The sequence below is a fragment of the Festucalex cinctus genome, chromosome 12 (assembly GCF_051991245.1).
Source record: "Festucalex cinctus isolate MCC-2025b chromosome 12, RoL_Fcin_1.0, whole genome shotgun sequence".
NCBI classification, from domain to species: domain Eukaryota; kingdom Metazoa; phylum Chordata; class Actinopteri; order Syngnathiformes; family Syngnathidae; genus Festucalex; species Festucalex cinctus.
In genome coordinates this window covers 18953627-18962290 of record NC_135422.1, presented here as the reverse complement: position 1 = coordinate 18962290, position 8664 = coordinate 18953627, and the positions used below count along the sequence as shown (strand labels likewise).

At 39.1% G+C, this 8664-nt stretch overlaps 1 long non-coding RNA gene across 2 annotated transcripts in view; it reads right to left on the bottom strand.

Annotated features, from left to right (window-relative positions):
* Positions 1–1012: 1012 nt before the first annotated feature.
* Positions 1013–8664, bottom strand: part of LOC144031143 (uncharacterized) — a 43066-nt gene continuing 35414 nt past the window's right edge. For both annotated transcript variants that reach the window (XR_013287454.1, XR_013287455.1), the window contains exons 4-6: positions 1994–3515; positions 1751–1892; positions 1013–1647 (exon numbers count right to left, since the gene is read on the bottom strand). This is a non-coding gene — a long non-coding RNA (uncharacterized LOC144031143). The remainder of the gene's footprint in view (positions 1648–1750; positions 1893–1993; positions 3516–8664) is intronic.

Below are 8664 nucleotides of genomic sequence, written 5' to 3'. Positions count from 1 at the left end.
TGTGACACTTCGGCACTGAGGGGAGAATGCAGGTGGCTTTTATTGCTGTAGGTGATTGGTGGCAGGTGGTGATAATCAAGGGCGGGGACCGGTAATTATGGAGCGGCAGGAAGGGCAAGTGACCTGGGGTGAGATGAGAGTTAGATTTTCATGGTAGAACAGGAAACAGGGACACAACAATAAAAGCATGAACCGCCACGCCGGTAGCGGCGTGACAGCTCTTTCCTACGGGGAAATTACGTAGGTGCTTGTCGTGACGTCACATGAAATATATGTGCTCTCTACATTTGATCGGTGGAAATGGGCCAGCAGCTGAAAATCTAGCGCTAATATGAGCGACTGCAGATATGTTTATTGTATGCTTTCGGGCACTAGCCCTGCTAGCTGCTACATGCTAGCTACTATAGTGTAAAGACACCAAAGAGAGTTTATCTATGGAGGCCAGTGCTGCTTAGATGTGAAAATTAATTTAAAGTATCAGCGCTATAAAACCAGATTGGATGTTTTAAAAGGTAACCTATGCCTACAACAACATGCTATTAGATCTGTGTCACTAAGATGTGAGGGGTCACTGTGTCACCACGCCGCTTTAACCAAAAGTAACTAGACAGAAGTAACAGCCCAAAGGTAGGTTTAAAATCTTCAAATGAAAATCGTGACATCAATGTGTTTCGTTTTTCGTGAAAATTAGCGACCAGCATGAGATTAGCAGTCATCTAGACCACAAAATAAATCTTACCTTTCTCCAAAAACTAGGGAGAGTGAGGTAATGTGAGACATTTTTTACATTTCTACCGATCTAAGCAGGTTTAAGTGATGTATCAATAAAATTAACACATTTTCCATTAATTTAGGATGTTTACTAAGAATAGAAATTATCAGAATGCATGTAGGACTAAAGACAGTGAAAATATAATTGTTTAAAAAAAAGTGGTAAAGTGTCTCATTTTACCCTAGCTACGGGGTAAACTAAGACAAAACCCAAATTTCAGTGGGGTAAATTGATCCTGCTTGGGGTAAAATGATCCACTTACTTTTTTCACTCTGAATCAAGCCTAACAACACCTGTTGTAAAAGTCAGAATCCTAATAACTAGTTAAACAACCACTGATTCCGGAATTAATGTTGGAATAATTTAAAAATCATGGACACTGGTCAATTAAGCCATTATTCCCTAAACATTTGAAGGTAACTGAACAAAAACAAATACTGTAACAAAAATATTCAAAATGTTTTATTTAACAATCAAACAAGAGGAAGAACCATTTTTACAGTTGGGATCAGAACTCGGGACCCTTAGAGCTATCTCTGGTCTGAAAATCAGGGAAAAGAACAAACTGAAAGAAGTAGAGCAGCCTGTGACTCAGAAAACAGGAGTAGAACTCAGACGAGGACATCTGACACTATTGCAAAACCTATTCTACATTCCAACCCTGAAGGTTGCACGGAAAGCTGAAGAGTTGCTCTCTTCGTGTGGTTCCTCCAGGCCTTGTAGGTTGTGGCAGCTTCCTCACAACATCGCTTTTAGGAACATGAGCAACATCATTTTCCTTTATCGCAAAGATGGGTCTCTCCCACACTTTCCTGTTTCCTGTATAGACACCTGTTTCATCCACATTAAAAAGTTTGTGTGGGGCAAATTTATGCCTGTAAAGAGTGGAGGAAAAGAGAGAAATAGATAAGAATTCAAACTTAATCTCAGAGATAAAGCCTTAATAAAATATTTGCAATCAAAAAATAATTATGTTACCTGTCCATGACTACTGCCAGGTTATCAAAGAACTCCCCAACGGTTGTTTTGTTGAACGCAGTGGCCCTTCCAAGGGATGTTGCTTCTGGAGTTCGGACAGAAAGATGGCGACGTGCTAGGAAGCTCCGAAACCATTCTTGACCTACAGACAATCCATTAGTAAAAGAGTTAGCCTCTTTGGGAAGATCAGCTTAGTTAACTTATTGTACTAAATCATATGATCTTTTGCACACTCTGACCTACCTGCACACTGCACCTCCTTCCAATTAGCAGGGATAACAACATTGTTTCTTTCTGCATATTCAAATGCAAGTTGACGACACTTAGCTGGAGAGAGGCCATGGAACTGTTCAGCAAGTTCTTTCAGGTGTTTGGAAAGTTCTTCCTCCATCTCATCAGTGAAAATTCTCTTTGCCTGAGCCACTGCACCCCAAGCTACTGATTTCACAACCCTTTCTCCTTTTTCTTTATGAATCTTAGGAGACTTGACTTGTCAATATTTCGATCCCTTGAAACTGCTCTTAAAGACTTATTTCCCTCCTTGACCTCTGTGGCTGCAATTTTCATCTCTTCAAGGGAGGTATTGCCCCAGGTTGTCTTCCTGTTGTATTTCCTTGGCATGATGGCTTTTTTAAAAACTGTTTCTGACATGAAAAACAAAACATGAATGAAAAGTGAAATCATGTATGAAAAGGGGAAAAATGAGACACCGTCTTACTTTGCCCCATGGCATTTGTCTCACTTAAACCCACCACCACCATTTTATAAAGAACAACCTCTCTTGACAACACAGACTAATCTTTAGCTAGCACTGTCACATCATTTTATAAGTTGATAGTTCAACAATATGTGGGATATACGTTTTTCCACTTGAGTCAAATAGCTTTAGTGCAACAGTTGATTAAGTTCAAAGCAAAAAAAAGTACTTTTACATCCCAAAAATATATTTTTGTCTAAAACACATGCTTACCTCAGCACAATCAAGTCATCTTCTTCATGGCCAAGCTGAAATGGGAGGGGGTTGATACCAAATTGGTCACATGACCACAGATGTGCTCTTTTTTTTTAGATACAGGTGGTGTCTCACATTACCCAGTGTCTCACAATACCTCACTCTCCCTACTTTTTTCCGCCCATTTTAAGGTTTCCGCATGTCAACCACTGTTTACGCTGTTCCAAAGTGTGTTTCTGGCGATTGAACCACGTTGAAATTTCACGCCTGGGACGTCGTTCTCTTCCAAAACGTGTACGCGTGTGTCCTACTCTGTTATTTTGTCTGACTCGTCCATCGTAATGAGAAAACGTGACGTCATTTGAGATCAACCCTATAGGACTAAAGAGCAAAAACCAAGATGACATCATACCCCACTGAAACCTGACCGAGCACCAAGATGTCAAAACATCCAGACGTCCAAATCACACACAACCAGAACAAACATCGGAGGACAATGCGGTGAAAAACAGCTGTAGGACTAAATCTCCAAAATCTCCAAAATGTCACCAAAAATAACAAGCCATGACATAAGGTATGTTTGCAACTATCAATTTAGATTTCGCCTTGCTAATGTCCATAAATAAGTCATTGTGTCACATAAACTTACTGGTGGGTGAGCAGGGTTGGAGGTGTGATAAAACCGCCAGCAATGTGTAATCAAGCAGACTGATGAGATGCTGAGCTTGCAAGAAGAAGAAGAAGGTCCTGCTTGTTAAAGGCCTGCTGGCAGGGTCGATGCTCTTTGATTGACAGCAGTAGTCATCCATCAGACTGGCAGGGATCACAATGACAAGGTTGGGCTAATTGGCAGACGTTTACTTAAAGCCACAGTGTGTAGGATTCAGTGCCATCTAGTGGTGAAGTCATTCATTTCAAAAACACGACAGGGACGCCTCGAGGAACGTCGGAGTTCCGTTCCTATGCTAGCGATCTAACCCGAATTTCGACTCAAGTCGAATTTCCCCATTAAAGTCAATATTCACATAAAAATATTTTGCATAAAAAAAAATCTAAAATACATTAAAATAAAAAAAAAATAAGATGCTGTACTTACCATTACTGTTTTGAGGTGGATGGAAAAAAAATGGCGGGGGGGTGGAGATGCTGATGTGGGAAAAATGAGGACTAAATTACTTGCGTATAAAATAAATACAAAATACCGTAATATTTTGACATTAACGCATTTTATTATCTGAATGTCATTTGCAAACATTGATTAAATGCATGTACGCAATTGCATGCATGCGTGTATTGCTCAAAACATAACAGCATCATATCAATTGGTTGCAATTCAGCAATTATTAATTAATTATACTCAAATGACTTTTGTTTTATCTAAAATCCCGTCGGGGTATTTTTTAAAGCGAAATTTACCACCGAGCAGACCAACTGGAGTCACCGCGCTCATTTTGGAACAACAGGCGTAGGAAATGCTGTGCATTGACCTAATCACTGACCTGCGCAGCCTTCAATGTAACCATCCGCGGTTACGTTCAAGGCTCAAGTGCGGTCAAAAAAAAAAACCAGTGCGATTAATCTGGGTTAATACGTGATTAATGCGACATTTTTTTGTGATTAATTAATCTATTAACGCTTTAACTTTGACAGCCCTAATATGAATATATATATATATATATATATATATATATATATATATATATATATATATATATATATATATATATATATATATATATATATATATATATATATATATATATATTAGGGGTGTTAAAAAAATCGATTCGGCAATATATCGCGATACTACATCGCGCAATTCTCGAATCGATTCAATAGGCGGCTGAATCGAATTTTTATTTTTATTTTTTTTTATTTTTTTTTATTTTTTAAGAGCTCAGAATTGTTCATTCGGTAGTCTTACCGATTCAACGTCTTATCATCATTGCCTTTTTTTTTTTTTTTTTTTTTGTGTGTGTGTGTGTGTGTGAATCGATTTTTAAACTTCCATTTTTAATGGAAAAATATTCAACAAAACGTCTGACTTCGGGTTAGGATTCACACCTTGAGCATGGAAGAATGTTATATGAACGGAACATTAAGCCTTAATATTTTATTTTAATGCTGTTCAAACATGAAACAGATTACAACCTCTATAAGACTGAAATTTCAGATAAATAAATAATACATTTTCATATAAATCTTACACTCTACAAGCTTACTGATTAGTATTTTCTAAATTTGAATGAAAAAAAATCGCAACAATCGACTTATAAATTCGTATCGGGATTAATCGGTATCGAATCGAATCGTGACCTGTGAATAGTGATACGAATCGAATCGTCAGGTACTAGGCAATTCACACCCCTAATATATATATATATATATATTTTTATATACCGTATTTTCCGCACTATGAGGCGCACCTTCAATGTATGACATATTTTCAAACTTTTTCCATATATAAGGCGCTACAGTAGAGGCTGGGGTTACGTTATACATCTATTAGATGGTGCTGCGCTAAAGGGATTGTCAACAAAACAGTCAGATAGGTCTTCATTAATAGATTACAAACCAGCTTTCTGACAACTCCAAAATGCATAAACAGCTGTTTTTTTTTTAATTTTCTCTGAGGTAAAGTATTAGCTAGCGATCCAAGATGGCGCGATCTTCTGCGCATGCACGTCACCGATCGTGCAGGGTCACCGATAGCGTCTTGACAGCGAGACCTGTTGTGGCTCAATATTGATCCATATATAAGGCGTACTGGATTATAAGGCGCATGGTCAGCTTTTGAAAAAATTGAAGGCTTTTAGGTGCGCCTTATAGTGTGGAAAATCCGATATATATATATATATATATATATATATATATATATATTAAGGGTGTCACGATTTCGATTTTTTATCGAAATCGATCGAAATTACGTCACGATTTCGAGCATCGAAATAGAAGAGAGGACACACGATTCGACGCGGAAGACAGAAATAAAGAGTGGCGCTCGCCTTGAGCACGCACTGACCCGACTCTCGTTATTAATATACTTTACAAGGACAACCAAAAAAAAGATGCTGCATGGAATCTCATAGCAGAAGAAGCACAGACTTTCTGTATGTTTGTCGTTGTGAAATGCCACATGATCGCGCGCGCACGGTCCCGCGAGATACGTTGGGAAGTGGGCGGCGACGGAGCTGCCGGACCGCAGCTGTGCGGAGCCGGTGTGGATTGACAAAAAAATTGACCCGTCCGGAGCACGCAGTCAAGACGCACCGCACCGCAACCGCAGTCAATGAAAACCCGGGGTTAGCTGACTTCTCCTGCAGTCATGATGGCAAGCGCGGACAGACACAGCAATGGTGCTTCAAGCCGCTCCCGCTTCTCTCGTCACCAGTTTGGAAACATTTTGCGTTCCCGGTGAGTTATGTCGACAACGTTCACGTTGTCGATAAAAAGACCACAGTTTGCAAGATATGCTATGTGCGCGTACTGTACTCGGCCACGGGAAACACGACAAACATGACGGGACATTTACGCAGGCATCACAAAGATTTAGATTTATCAAATTCAACTAGAAGTGGGAAAACAACGGTCCAACCAACTATTTCATCCTCATTTACAGTGAAACTTCCACACACTTCAGCTCGCGCGAAAGCTATAACTAACGCCATAGGTCTATTTATAGCAGCAGACCTGCAGCCTTATTCGGCTGTGGAAAACGCTGGATTCAAACATTTAATTAGTGTACTTGAACCACGCTACAGTATGCCCAGCAACTGTAAATGTTGGGATATAGTTTGTTCAGGCTGTATTTGTTCCATGACTTTGGATACAATATATTTTTTGTTGTTGTTGCACATTGCACATTATTTTAAGAGGAACGCACAGCACACTGTTGTAACCAAAAACAGTCAATAGATGGCAGGCACCCACTGTGACTTTTTGTTTTTGTTTTTTTATTTTTTATTTTACACTTCAGTAAGAACAAGACGGTTAACTTTATATTGTAAATAAATTCTTTGAATTTGATCATTCCTGCCTAATGTCAATTATCATATATTACATAAATGTACACAAAAATAATATGGAAATTGCATCACCTATATGTAGCCGATCTTTTGAAATAAGATTTACTGTACAATGAATAGAACCAATGATCATAGACTAGCCTTAGCCTACAGAAGCATATGCCTCTGTGTTATAAAGTGGGGGAGCGGAGAAAAAAAAAAAAAAAAAAATCGAAAAAAAAAATCGAATCGTGACCCCAAAATCGAAATTTAAATCGAATCGTGGAGTTGGCGAATCGTGACACCCCTAATATATATATATATATATATATACTTTGACTTAGTTAACCTCTGGCATCTGGAGCTATATAGATCCTATCTCACTTAGTGAGTTTTTTTTCTCATTTACATATTTACCATTGATTCTTGCTGCAAAATGGGACATGTACGGCATATAGAAAAAGGCACCTGAATTTGGAGTGAGTGTGACTTTTATGTTTTTTGTTTTTTTTTCCTACACAGTATAATGCATCATTTGGACTTGTCAGATATTTATTCCTTTCCTCTGCAGCCATAAAATGAAGAGGCTTTGCGAATGTTGCTTTGAAGGTGAGCCAGAAATAAATGCTGCGTCACTTTGGCTGCTGGTGGATGGAGGGGAGATGTAAAAAAAAAAAAAAAAAAAAAAAAAATGAACAAAGAAAGACGTGATCATCTTGAATGTGGATCTAATGAGAACTGTTCTCAGTCAAGGATCTGCGTGCCAACAGACTATAAATATCCCTCCTGATACGCGACGTTGTGATTGTTTCCTGAAATACGACACTCTGGAAGTGACATTTGGGAGTACTACGACACTCGGCTTTAAAATGCAGGGAAAATCAAAAGCCATAAGAAGGACCCTGCCTCAAACTGAAGCTACCTGACACCTGGACTGCCCGTCACAGTGTAGCACTTCCTTGCATTCCCCTGTTATTGATCCACAAGGCTAATGCACCATCGAGTTCACATGGGCATCACTTAGCACTAACGAGCACCTATGGACCAGGATGAGCTATTCATGTGTGTCCACTTTCGCTAGGCAGTAAAATAGGGATTTCTTTTTATTATTTTTCGAAATAGGGATTTCCTAACGTCGGGTCAACATTCGGTACCTACATCCTGAGGGACTAGTAATGAGCATTTTCAGAATATCTGACATGTCCTTCAGGCAAACATTTGACCTTTATCTTCTCATTTTGCGTCCAGCTGCTGCTAATGACATTAGCGATGGCGCTAAGGAAGCGGCTAATCCATTTTTAACTGAAAAGGTCCCAAAGTCGTGACGGCTACCTATGTCCGTTTCTCACAGCTGTTCTCCAAAGTGGTTTAGAAAACTAGTAACTGGTCAAGACCGGCGATGCCTTTTTCTGTCAGAAGGATTTATCTACGTTTTGTATGTAATATGTATCATTTATCTGTACCAGGGTCACGTGTGAGCTGGAGTCGATTCCAGCTAACTTCGGGTGAGAGGCGGGCTACACGCTGAACTGGTCACCAGTCAGTCATTTGCACCATATTTGCTTGTTTGTGAATATTCTCATTCATCCAGGTCATTTCATTCCCAGGGCATTGAATCGATTGTAACCGGAATGTTCTGGTTGTCTTAGAAGACGTTTTGCCTCTGATTCGAGCAGCCTTCAAGCAGTTCCTGAAACTTTAGGAATGCTAATTCCCTTATAGCATTTCTCTTGGTTGCACTGCTCTACTACATAAATGGATGTTAGTTTTATTTATTTATTGTGGGAATGAAGCATTCCCACATATGTTAGTGGGATGTTTATTCTCCACACTTTTTTGCCGCGTAATATCTCCCACATAATACTTCCAATTTATACTGTTCAAATTTCAACTAGCTTCAAAAACTTGACGCCTCCTGGGGTATATATATCGTCTGATTCCACATTACTTACAGTATT